General features: G+C 32.7%; 1 long non-coding RNA gene across 1 annotated transcript; it reads left to right on the top strand.

The window, feature by feature from the left end:
- Positions 1–5,760: 5,760 nt before the first annotated feature.
- LOC149778425 (uncharacterized) lies at positions 5,761–12,173 on the top strand. The gene is made up of 2 exons (XR_016415339.1): positions 5,761–6,046; positions 11,682–12,173. It is a non-coding gene; the product is annotated as an uncharacterized LOC149778425 (long non-coding RNA).
- The last annotated feature ends 619 nt before the right edge of the window (positions 12,174–12,792 follow it).

Raw genomic sequence — 12,792 nt, 5'->3', positions numbered from 1 at the left:
ACGTAAACCTACATTGTATAGCCCATCTACACTCTAAATGTATCTCATCGAGACTACAAATTTAAAACGTAAAGATTATTTGAGTTTTCCTTCAACCACAGACATTGAAAGAATTGATAGTTTTATGAGTTCAATTTCGGAAGTACTTTCAAAAGCTGTTGAAGTTTGATTTAAGCTGATCGTGCATTAGACAATTAAAATTTACACACAGCAAACTATTTCGAGGTAAGAAAAATTCAACCGAATCACTCTATCAATTGATCAGTGATCAAAATTAAAAAAGAGATAAATACAACGTTCTTATCAATCAACAAAATTTATCGAATGAGCCTTGTACTGACAGTAAATGCTTTTCTAAATGAGATCTGATTGATTTAAATGAATGATGGACTGATTAAATCAAATGCCTGTGCTGCAATTGCTTATCTTCTATATATACAACTATATGAAGCTGTTGTTTAAGAACAAGACTCGCACTTGCAAAACTAGGCCACTCAGCGGTAAATGTATGGTCCATTTCCGGCTGAAAAGCAGTACTTGGCTGATGGTAGGAATTATAGACACTATATTACAGTAGTCACTATTCTACAATATAACAGCAATGTATTGGCAATCTTTTGTGTGAATATCTTAAAGTATGCACGAAGAGAATTTTATCTACTTCATAGCAAAATATACGAAATATTTCCTGTATTTCAAACCTCTTTTATCAATATCCACAAAATCAATATCCACATTATCAGAAGGATCAGAATAACAAATTTAAAAGTCACGATCCCGAGAAGTTATCATTTGGTGTTTTATCGTTTCATTTGTCAGCAACCAAATGTTCGAACACTGATATTTTATGCGTAAAATTATGTTAACATATATCGATGTATGTTAAACAAATCATATTTATGGCATTAACACACAGGCTTAAATCAGAGACAAGCAACATTTCTCCCGATTGAGCTTTGGTAGAAGGAATTTGCTGTTTCGGTTGATGAAATATTATAGGCATTCTTCGCATACATCAGTGCATATACATGCATAAGCTTTTATCAAGTCGCTGTCTCGTATGCAAATGAACAGTTGATTATTAAACTGAGACACTACACTACGTATATTGCAACACATATTCAACTGAGTGGTATTTGCAGTTGGAATTACATAGCTGTTAAACTATGAAATGATTCGATTCATAAGAACTCTATAAAAATACAGTCAGACTGTAGTATTGGAAAAATATTTGCATGTTTTTACTTCAGTGAGACTGCATGAAAGCTAAATGAATGTAAATTTAATTAATACTATTGGTATGGGATAAAAGTTCTCGATATTATTTTACAACAAGATTCTTTGTAAGTGAACTGTATATCAGAGCATCCCTTTAAAGTACTCACCATATACCTTTGCCCATTATCAAGGTCTGATTATCTAATTATTAATTGCCATTTTGTATGAAATTTTAGGTATGTTGTTCATACACTGCAAAACTGCTCTTCCCATTTTTATCGCGGTTTTCAAATCGTCCGCCCCTTACCAATTCTTTGATAACGGGATTCAACCAAATTCACATGGAGTGCTGTGTGGAGGATGTGGCAGTGTTTGTATGTGTGATCAAGAAGTTTGTCAAGACGACAAAGTGCGTGGACGGTTACTGATACGCGGAGTTGTTTTTGTTTTGTTTTGTTTTGTTTTTTTGTATTGTTCCAAATCTATGGCAACACTTTGATGGTACAACAGATGCATAGTGAGCAAACAGAGTTAGAAACAAGTACCCGGATAACTGTGCATTTTGCATCGAAGAACAATGCATATAAAATCCTCTTGTCTGCCCTACTACGTTTGTGGTCTCTGCTAGTTTTGTTTGATTCATTATTTTCTCTTGAATCCGGTTCAGAAAAGTTAACCCAAGTTTTGTCACCTGTAAAAAAACTCATTAAAACGTTTCTGGTCACTCTTTCCATATCCGGCAAATTAGTTCAGACCCATCTCTGCTTTTGATCAGCCGTCAAGAAATGCAAGATTCGTTTTCTACAAACCTTTCTCAGCTTCAAATGATCGTCAGTGTAGCAGAATTAATACTAGTGATAATATAAATATCTCCCATTGTGTATCGAACTTCTTCATTAATTGTCTCCTTCTCAGCAGCAACTTCCCGTTCATCAATCACAGACAATGTTATTCAAGAACGTGTGCTTTCTTCCATGGATTTGCGTTTACTGCCTCAAAATCGTAGAATATGACACAAATGCCTTCGTAAAGTTAATCCAAGTCAGCCTTGATACCAGAGAGTACAAAAATGCAAGCATTTTACAGCATACTCAGTTGCAGAATTGTTTCTCCTTCTCGCACATTTTTACATCACTATCGTTTACTTATGTCATGCCACACGCATGTATCTGTAGGTTTACGTGATGCTAGATGTGTAGCAGTGGATTATTTTAGGACGTTGTTTTGTCTAGTGATCGATCTTACACTTTTCGACACATTAAAGTGATAGCAAAATTTTCAGCACTTTCCAAATACCCCCAACGCTGTGAAGAATAAAATATAGGTTAGAGACTATTTGATAATTGATGCAGAGTTATAGATAATCTTTCAGACAAAAAAAAAAAGCATGTGACATTCTTTGACACATGAAAGTAATTGAAATTTGGTTACTGTATTTAACGATCTCACCTTAGCCAAAGTTTGAAAAACTTCGAAAACAGTAACCCCTTAAAGAAGTATGAACCAGAGCTTCAAGTTTCTTATTTCATAACTTTGTTCTCGAACTTCAGGACTGTAAATATTACATGCATTTTAAGGATGCGACTCTGCGATTGTGCAAACCATGCATGGAGTTTGATACGGTTAAAGTTACTTGAGAGAAATTAAATATAATTCCCTAAAATTGTGAAAGGTGGTAATCCTTCCATTGGCCTATCACGTTCACTATGTGAATGAATCACTTTCCTGCGTTAAGAAAAGGAAATATTTCATCCCGATTACTACACTAACGCGGTGACTGTGGATGTTTCCTCTTGCCTTCTATTTATCCTCTCTAGTTTAAAAGTTGGAATATTTTTATATATTATTTTGGAATATTTTAATGAAAGAACAACCAACTGCAAATTCAGGAAAATGATCATATCAAGCTAAACGTTCTAGATCTCATTGTATTTCAGCATGCGTCATTCCAAGCTATGGTGTTACGACTCTCTGGTCACAAACTTAAGTAACAGAAAAGAAGAAAACAATTAAATTTGATAAAACGCAAGAAACAATTTAATTATCAAAGTCATAATAAAAAATTAGAGAGGATCTTACAGTATTAGGAAGTGAATCCAAGTTAGCCCTTATAAAGATTTATAAGAAACCTAATGGACTGAAAAGTCCCTGATCAATTTCAATACCGGAAATGTAATGGTCCTCAAGAACAGTGACGTTGTCAAGATGGCGTTGTCAAGAATTCCTTCGAATATTTTATAACAGTACCAGAATAATATTATAGTCAAAATAATGAGCATTTTCTTCATCCATTGAACAGTCGAAATAATTGTTTTTCCTCTCGAAAAATATCTAAGAACAACATAAAATACGTCTGCAGACTTACAGCAGGAACAAAGAAAGTGTGATTGACCCCGAAATTCGGAATGAAACCAAATGCTTAATTTTCTCCTTATATAAACTGTATATTGCGACTGTACTTCGCAATAGACCCCACTTGATAGCTTACACTATTGATATTACGTCGAATTAAGCATATTCACGTGATATAGCACAACCAATGGGAAACCACAGACATTTTCTCGAAACATCGATATCATTTTAAGTCTTATTATTACGATCATAAATTACCAATTGTTAACACATACATAAACATCTATTTATAAATCCTATACAATATTATACTCAAGTCACGGATGTTAGACTGAACTAAAATTATTCTGTACACATTACAGTCATGAATAAGAATTATAAAAGCTAGATAAAATCATGTACCAGGGATTTACAAAAAATATAGATATAACCATGGTAATAGTCTGTATCATTGCGTCAATTGTTTATGATGTCGTATTTAAATAACACTAACACTAATATGCAATGCTTCAGAATTGGATATCTCATCACTGTTTGCAATGTTTAAGTAGAGTATAGCTCTAAATTATAGAGTATAGCTCTAAATTATAGGTTGAAAACGATAGGAAGGGATTAGAATGAGAAGGGTTTAGGACAGTGCTAGGAATTTCATTCCATAGTTTGTAACAGTTAATTACCCTAAATTCAAAAGGTTTATTAGCACGTTGTCCATAACAAAGGTGTTGACACTTGGGTTATACTTCACAATGGAAATTTACATTAACTGGAAGCTAATATTCACATATGTTACTTTTCCTATAAGATCGTGTCCCAAAATGTACAACATTTACAATTTAAAAAATCCAAAACAGTTTATATTGGAATCATGCTCAAAAGCTTTTGACTTTTCGAACATTCTTCGATTATTTAGTATTATTATAATAGTACTATTTTAGGGGCATTTAAGAAGTCGTTGTATAAAACTGTTCATTTCAGATTTGTGCTATAATCACAGAAATATTTCGACCCAAGTCTTGTCGAGCATAGGTCCAGAATAAAACTGTTCATGGCAGATTTGTGCTAGAATCACAGAAATATTTCGACCCAAGTGTTATCGAGCATTGGTCCAGAATAAAACTGCAGTTAAAAGTATTTTAGCTAGAGAGGATGATGTGGCAAGCAACACTGACAGGGAAACAAGTAAATAAACAAGTATATAGGCTTTGTAGAGATTTAATATCATAATGTGCAATGAACAATTTAATAACAATGACAATCAACATATAAACATAATAAAATTCTTTCTTGCTGGTCCACAATTTCATGGCATGAATATAATTTATTGGTTAGAACTATTTTACATACTCATTTATTGCACTATATTAAAAGAAGACACTGGTACGATGTATGGGTTTTCACATACACTGTGAATACATATTTACACACATAATGATACAGTAATCAATTGGAAAATCTAAGGTTCCTTTTTTTCCCAGTATCCACAGATGTCATGACTGATTCTAAGTTGATTAAGTGAATGTAAACATTAAGTTTTCAATACATATACAGTTTACCAAGATTTTCAAATATATATATATATATATATATATATATATATATATATATATATATATATATATATATATATATATATATATATATATATATATATATATATATATATATATATATATATACATTTTACTAGGTTTTTGTATATATATAATTTACCATGGTTTTGCAATATATAGATACATTTTACTATGTTTTCAATAACGAGATATAATTTACCAGGGTTTTCAATATATATATATATATATATATATATATATATATATATATATATATATATATATATATAACTTCTAGTCATCGGTTGTAAGATCTTTAAACAGGATGACTAATTAATGGCTGTTAATAACATATAGTCGTCTTTCTCGAAATTATCATATAATCATAACATACAATTAATAACTTATTGCGTTATTAATCAATGGATATGGGAGAGTATTGTTCTCAGAATAATTTGTTTGGATGGACCTCAGTAAGCAGTCTAAATAGACCAATGGCATACATTATTATAACATTACAGCACAATGAAAATGGTATGGTATTGATTCTCCATCTAACGCTATCGAATTTGTTTCCTATAAGGTGCTTTGGTTTTACAGCAAATCAATTTTCTTAAATACGTCAAACGTAAATATGAAATGAAGTAATGATAGTAGGAGTCGGTAGCACCCAAAGGAATTGCCTGCTGAAGGAGTATCCATCACACAGGACACGCCTACTTGACTGTGTGTAATAAAATGATCATGAAACGTAAGTTGACGCAGAAACAACTCCGAATCACATTTGACTACTTCGGATTTCTGGACGTATTCAAAGCCTCCTTATTTCACTTAATGAAAGGTGCAAATTAAAACAAGGTAGAGCAAAATTGGTCATTTGACCAGCTGCCATACCGCTGACGTCAACATTTTAAAACCTTAAAAAGGTAAGTCTTCTTTTTTATTTCTTATTCTTTGGCTAAATTATCCTCGTTCCTCATCTTCGTTCAAAGTCCAGAGCATTTTCTTTCTTACTTTTAGTGACCTGTACTGAATAGCCGATGTTATATTTGGCAATAAGCTTCTAAAAAGCATTGTTTAGAATGCAACAATGGTAAATCGGACATTGTTTGATTTCTTTCATTGTGACTATTATCAAATAAATTATTCATGTTGTCGGGAAATAATATATCAACTGTACATTGTAGTAAATGTATACTATAAAATACTATACTGAATACAAAACCCATGACATCAATATTTATTTAAGATTTTATAGCCGCCCATGCAAGATATTTGTAAGAACAAAAGTTAGACAAGATATATATAAGAACTCCTATTAAAACAACGCTATGAAAGAAACAGTCAGAAACAAACTAATTGCTTGGGATTTTATCATTTCAAATAATAGGACATCATTCAAATCTTTCAATTCATTTTCAGAAGTATTGTCTTGAAAAGATTTCAACGGACAAAATAAATTAAGAAACAATATTAGAAATTTATCGTATATACATGAATCTGATCCATTTGTAATCAAACTGTCCTCTTTGACGAATTTTGAGGTCTTAACAATAAATAGTTTGACAGAGAATATTCACCTGATGTTAGAAAAGCATTTATCACATCGAGGCAGAAATGGCGTCATCTCATTACATGAAGCATTCAAGTCTTGACATTTCTTTGTAAAACTAAGAACAAAGAACACGAGTCTCGTACGCAACTGTTCGGTTTTACAAAAAGAACTAGCTCCATTTTGACAAAAACATTACAAACAATATAGGAATCACCACCAGTCCTACTTTATGTATCATCATCTTTCCCAATCTTTGATATAACGACTCAGTACTGTGGACAATTATGTCAATTTCTGGATCAAAATTAAGGATTATATTCTGCAGAATATTGTGATTTGAAACATAAATGTCGCATTACTTTATTCGACAAGTCCTCTTCTGCTATCAAATTTAGGCTTTGTGCACGTAATATTTTTACATGGCATAGACGTATCGCATAAGAAAACTAGCACAGCCTCTCTCAAACCTAAAACGTACCAAAAATCCAAAACTTGCCATATATTATTTAAATAGCAATTCTGTATACTGATTAATTATTGACTCAGTCGAGCACAAGTACATGAGGAGAAGATATCAGAATAAATCCTTAAAAGATTATTTAAGTGTAAATCAAACTAGTCGATATATGTCACCTTTAATGGACGACACACCTTCTCGAACGCTCCGGTGGCCTAGTGGTTAGAGTGTCCGCCTCGGATGCGGGAGGTGGTGGGTTCGATCCCCGGCCGAGTCATACCAGATACATACAAAAATGGTACAATCTGCTGCATTGCCTGGCTCTCAGCATCAAGAGGTTAGTGTTAGGACTGGTCGGCCAGGTGTCAGGATAATGTGACTGGGTGGGATATCATGCTACATGTCTGCGGCATGATGCCCCAGTGCTAGACATCACTATAAACTGTCACACTGCAGACATCGTAGCGATATGACTGAAAAATTGTTAAAGCTACGTTAAAAATCCAAATCACACACACACACCATCTTATCTACCAAATCCTTTCAAGGGCTATTTTCCTATTGTTTAGTCTACTTAGCTTGCTGGATTACCATACTTGACTATATTATTCATAGAATTGTAATTCTAATTCTAGCTAGAATTGTTATTTTCATGGTCACAGTTCTAGCTAGTATTATCAAATGAAAGGTCAGCATTCATGCAGGAAGAACTTATACATTCATTTTAATTTCCTGTTGAATTAGATTACCAACTCTTACCATCATTGGAGCGATTCTTTTTTTATATATATTTGTTAGAAAAGGATGATGATTATAATAATTTGATAACCAATATGACCCCTTTTATAGAAGTGGATTTCTTCTTGAATGAAAGTGTACTATAACTTATCATCAGATATTTTTATCTTATACCATGCTCCATCAGAATGCATGACAAACGTAACTGTGGTAGATAGTATCTGGTCCCTAAATATTGTATTTTTTTAAATAAAAAAGCAATAGATAATCAGTTCATTATACTCTTGGTACTAACACTGAGTGTTGGCTGTAATTCAGCCTGCTAATTTAAATAGCTAATAATGTGCCCGGAAATAAATAATAAACCAAACTGTCTTTCCTTTTTAGAACTACAAATTTATGTAATGTAAAGTAGAACTAAACAAAATAAAGCACGGGAAACATTTCTGGTCATTGAAACGTGGCGGCTTTAAAATCTTGAATAAATATTTTTACTTTGAGCTTATTATTCATCATAATCAATTACTATATATATTTGCTACTTGAAAAATATGTATAAATTCTAAAACTTTGCTATGTGTATATGTCAGCATACAATTAATTCGACACTAAGAGCCAGTGTGAAACAGTATTCAATTAGTAATGCCAGAGACTGCATAGCTGTAGCAAAATATCTCTTTACATTAACACTGTACACTTATAAGGTCGAACCACTTAACTATAAACATGTTTTATATATGTTTCATTCTAGCATACTAATATGAACTTGAGAATGAACTACTGCTCAAAACGTGATTCCTAATTCTGAACTGTTCTGCTGAGGCTGACCTGATTGTCATTTAAGAACGACAGCTCAGAGAATGCAAATATAGGAAATCTTGTGATTTACTTCCGTTTGGACCAAATGGTGTACCGCAATATCATATGTCAACTCGCACCTTTCTGCTTAGTTGTACTTGTATGTTATGTAAGGTTTACTAGACTGGAAACGCAATAGTTATCCTTTCCATATATTAAAAGTTACTAAAACAACAGCGACCTTTCCCCTACAAACCGTATGGAAATAATATCCTTAATAATACGTTGTATTATGGATGGTGTTTTGCATTTAACAGTGCAAGATTCGTTTACGCCTATATATTTTATATATATATATATATATATATATATATATATATATATATATATATATATATATATATAATAGTTTTCAGATTGCAAATTATTTCTTTGTTTTCCCAGAAACTAATTTTCACAAGACAAGACCTTTGTGTATGTACGCACACACACACACACACACACACACACACACACACGAAGGAAGTGTCACCTACCCCATAGCATTTCTCGTAGTTTTAAGAAACCAAGAGTGAATATTAATGTATGTATGTATTTCTTGGCAAATGACCATTATCTTTCATTTGCTTTTCGGATATCGACGAGGTAAAAAAATGGATATGACATATATGTCTTTTGTCAAGGAGGAGATGTTACTAAGTAAAATATATGAACTAACTCTAGTCGTATGATAGCTGATGTGATTATGTTTACGTTTTATATATGTATTATAGTGTGTTTTCATTGCTATGATCAACATGTTACTTAAGCTATTTTTGGATAAATAATGTAAATCATACTCAGAAATTAATCAGAAAATTAAGAGCATATATATATATATATATATATATATATATATATATATATATATATATATATATATATATATATATATATATAAGCTGTTGACTGAAAGCTAGAATCGTATATATAATTGTCTTCAACGAAGTGTATGAAAGTGTGTAGATTGAAAAACTGCCGTGTTATATGCCTTCAACGAAACTTTTGACCCTCGGTTTACGAAGAGACTTCGTAACCTTCGGGATAGAATGACATTGAAAACTAATTTGTACTCCCATATGCGCTTCTATCAATGTTAGCCCTGTTGAAAACAATCATAGAAAACTAAGTTATAGATAAATCAGACAAAATTTCTAGGCGGAAGTTTTACTGATAAATTTAAGTGTGTCTAATGCTTGGTTGAATGTGCATCTGAAACCGATATGGTAATGTTCTTCGATAAGGTGTTACTACAGAAAATGTTCGTTGAACATAACAAGAAAGCAGAGGAAATATATCAGGTTATGGACGGCAAGAGAGACTTAATCTTATAAAAAGTAGTATAGACAGTTTGAGGTCTGAACTTTGGTTGCTAAGGAGGAGACTAAGGCAGTGAAACTTAGAATAATTGATATTGAAGAGAGCCTAAACTTCAGTAATGAGAGGGTGACAAAACTGCAGAATGATAGCAAGCAAAACCTCCAGAGCTCGATCTCTCGATGACCATATTTTCCCTAGATTCCAAGTACTTAGCGTTCCATATGGTATATGTTCATTTCATAGCCTATCGCAAATTCCATGCAATATAATATCGACTTTAGCAAGTTCTGGTGACACGTTACTTCAGGATACATGTGAGGAAAAGGTAATACCTGCACCAACTTTTGTGAGAGTCACATGCTTAAATACAATCACTCGCGAACGACGAATATAACCGTTCAATAACCACGAACTCGAACTCTCTGGTATAAAATATTCGAAATTTGCTTTGCACAAAACTTCCCAATTTGACCTTGAAGCCTTTGTTTACTGATGGACATAGTGATACTTGCTCTGAATGTTTCGCTCTACTTATATCAAACAGACCGCTCCGATTGCCAAGCTGATAAAGCATCTGCCTCGGATGCGGTAGGTCACGGTTTCGAACGCCGGCCGAGTCATACCAAATAATTATAAAAATGGTACTAACAGCTGCCTCGCTAGGCGCTCAGCAATAAGAGGTTAGTGTTAGCACTGGTCGGCCTGGTGTCTGGATAATGGGTGGGACATCATGCTACCTGTCTGCGACTTGATGTCCCAGTGCTAGACATCACTATAAACTGCCACACTGCAGACATCGTAGCGATATGACTAAAAAATTGGTCAAGCTACGTTAGAAATCCAAATCACACACACACACACACACACACACACACACATTTACATAAAACAACGAATCACAAGCACCTGTTCAAGATGCATGTCATCTTAATAAATATTTTAAAGGATTCTTCATCTTTAATGTGGATAATTAGTACGTTATGTTTCCGGTTTGTAATTATTGCGATGAACGCTAACAAAGTCACCAGTAGACAAATTTCTAACAAGTAGAGACTCAAGCAAACGTGAAACACACACACACACACACACACACACACGCATATATATATATATATATATATATATATATATATATATATATATATATATATATATATATATATATATATATATATATATATATATATTAAGCAACCTGGGGTGTTATCTTTAACCTGGTGTTTGCATAGCTAGATTTTAACACCCAACATATATATCAAAAGCATTATATATATATATATATATATATATATATATATATATATATATAAATTTTGTTTACATTCGTCAGTTTCAGGGGAAATTTAGCTACTGCTATTTTATTTTCTGCAAAGCTTAAATCATTTCAAATTGCTTCGATCCATTTAATTAGCTCAAAAGTAGCAACAGGTGGTCGAGTAGAATTTTAGCATACAGGTGGTCGAGTAGAATTTTAGCATACATTTGGTCGAGTAGAATTTTAGTATACATTTGAAAATCATGTCTAATCGCGAAACCTGATTCTAACATAAGGCTGCGTAGAGCGTAGTAGAAAATAACTTAAAATGTTATCAGTGTTCTGTATTATTATTATTTATTATTATTATTATTATTATTATTCCTATTATTATTGCAGATAGCCCAAAATGATTTTGACTCCTATTTGGATGTGTCTTCTTATAGTTGGACTAGGAAATATGGTTTGTGGAATGAGCCGTGACAAGGAAATTTCACAAATTCTTAGAAAAGTCCTGTTGTACAGACTATTGAAAGAAACAGCAAACGATACAAGACAAACACAATCTGCACCTAGACAAATTTACACCGATGAGCAAACAAATATGCATGATATGCAAGATGAAGCTCGGAATGACGATTTGTACGAGGTGATGAAGAAGTCCAACCCGAATCATATGTTTTTCTTCAGCAGGAATATGATTCCGCGACAAACCAGGCTTGCTCGATTCGGATCTATGCTTCTGCCCAGCAATTACGAATCCAACCCTGGATCTGGCGTGCTCCGATACGGTTAAATACAAAATGCTTTCCAGTCGAACTAATTTAATGCATCTACGATATCGATGATTTCATTTTGTTTGTCTATTTTCAAATAAAGTTTCTCTTTAAATATGTTTTTATATACATTACAAACCTACAATATGCCAGACCTCGAGCTTTCACTTGTTCCAAGAACATTTGAAATATTTTCCCAGGTATATTATTTTAAATGTACCATTAAATATATTTCTCATTTATTTATAACTATCTGTTTATGATTCCATTTCACCCAGTATATCAGAATTCTGTGATTAATTATAACGATTTCTGTTCTGAATTCCCAAGCGTCATGTTTAATGGCCGCCGGTTAAGTTTGCATTCTAGAAAGCAAAATATATCCATCTGTTGTTTTGTTCTTTGCACTCTCATTTACTCCACATGCTCTTGAGTGTCTTCCATTTGTCCATTATCATTATGCACAAGAAATTACATATAATATCGTAAATTATTTCGAGCACATAACACTAAAAAAAGTAATCAGTACATAGTTACAGTATTCATGGAAAATGCTAATTGTGCAGTTTATTTGAGCTCTGAAAAATTAAAGTAAACATGGAGAATGGTTTACTATCACAATAATCAAACAGTTGAGATGGACTTAGTCTAAACTTGCTGAACATGGATCAATAAATGGCAATTACTGCTAACAATTAAAAAATGATCCATACATGCAGATAAATATTCCTCCG

Source organism: Sinohyriopsis cumingii, chromosome 17, assembly GCF_028554795.1.
Source record: "Sinohyriopsis cumingii isolate HCF-2022 chromosome 17, ASM2855479v2, whole genome shotgun sequence".
Taxonomy (NCBI): Eukaryota; Metazoa; Mollusca; class Bivalvia; order Unionida; family Unionidae; genus Sinohyriopsis; species Sinohyriopsis cumingii.
Note: the sequence above shows the minus strand (reverse complement) of the source record. Positions and strands in the feature narration are given on the sequence as shown.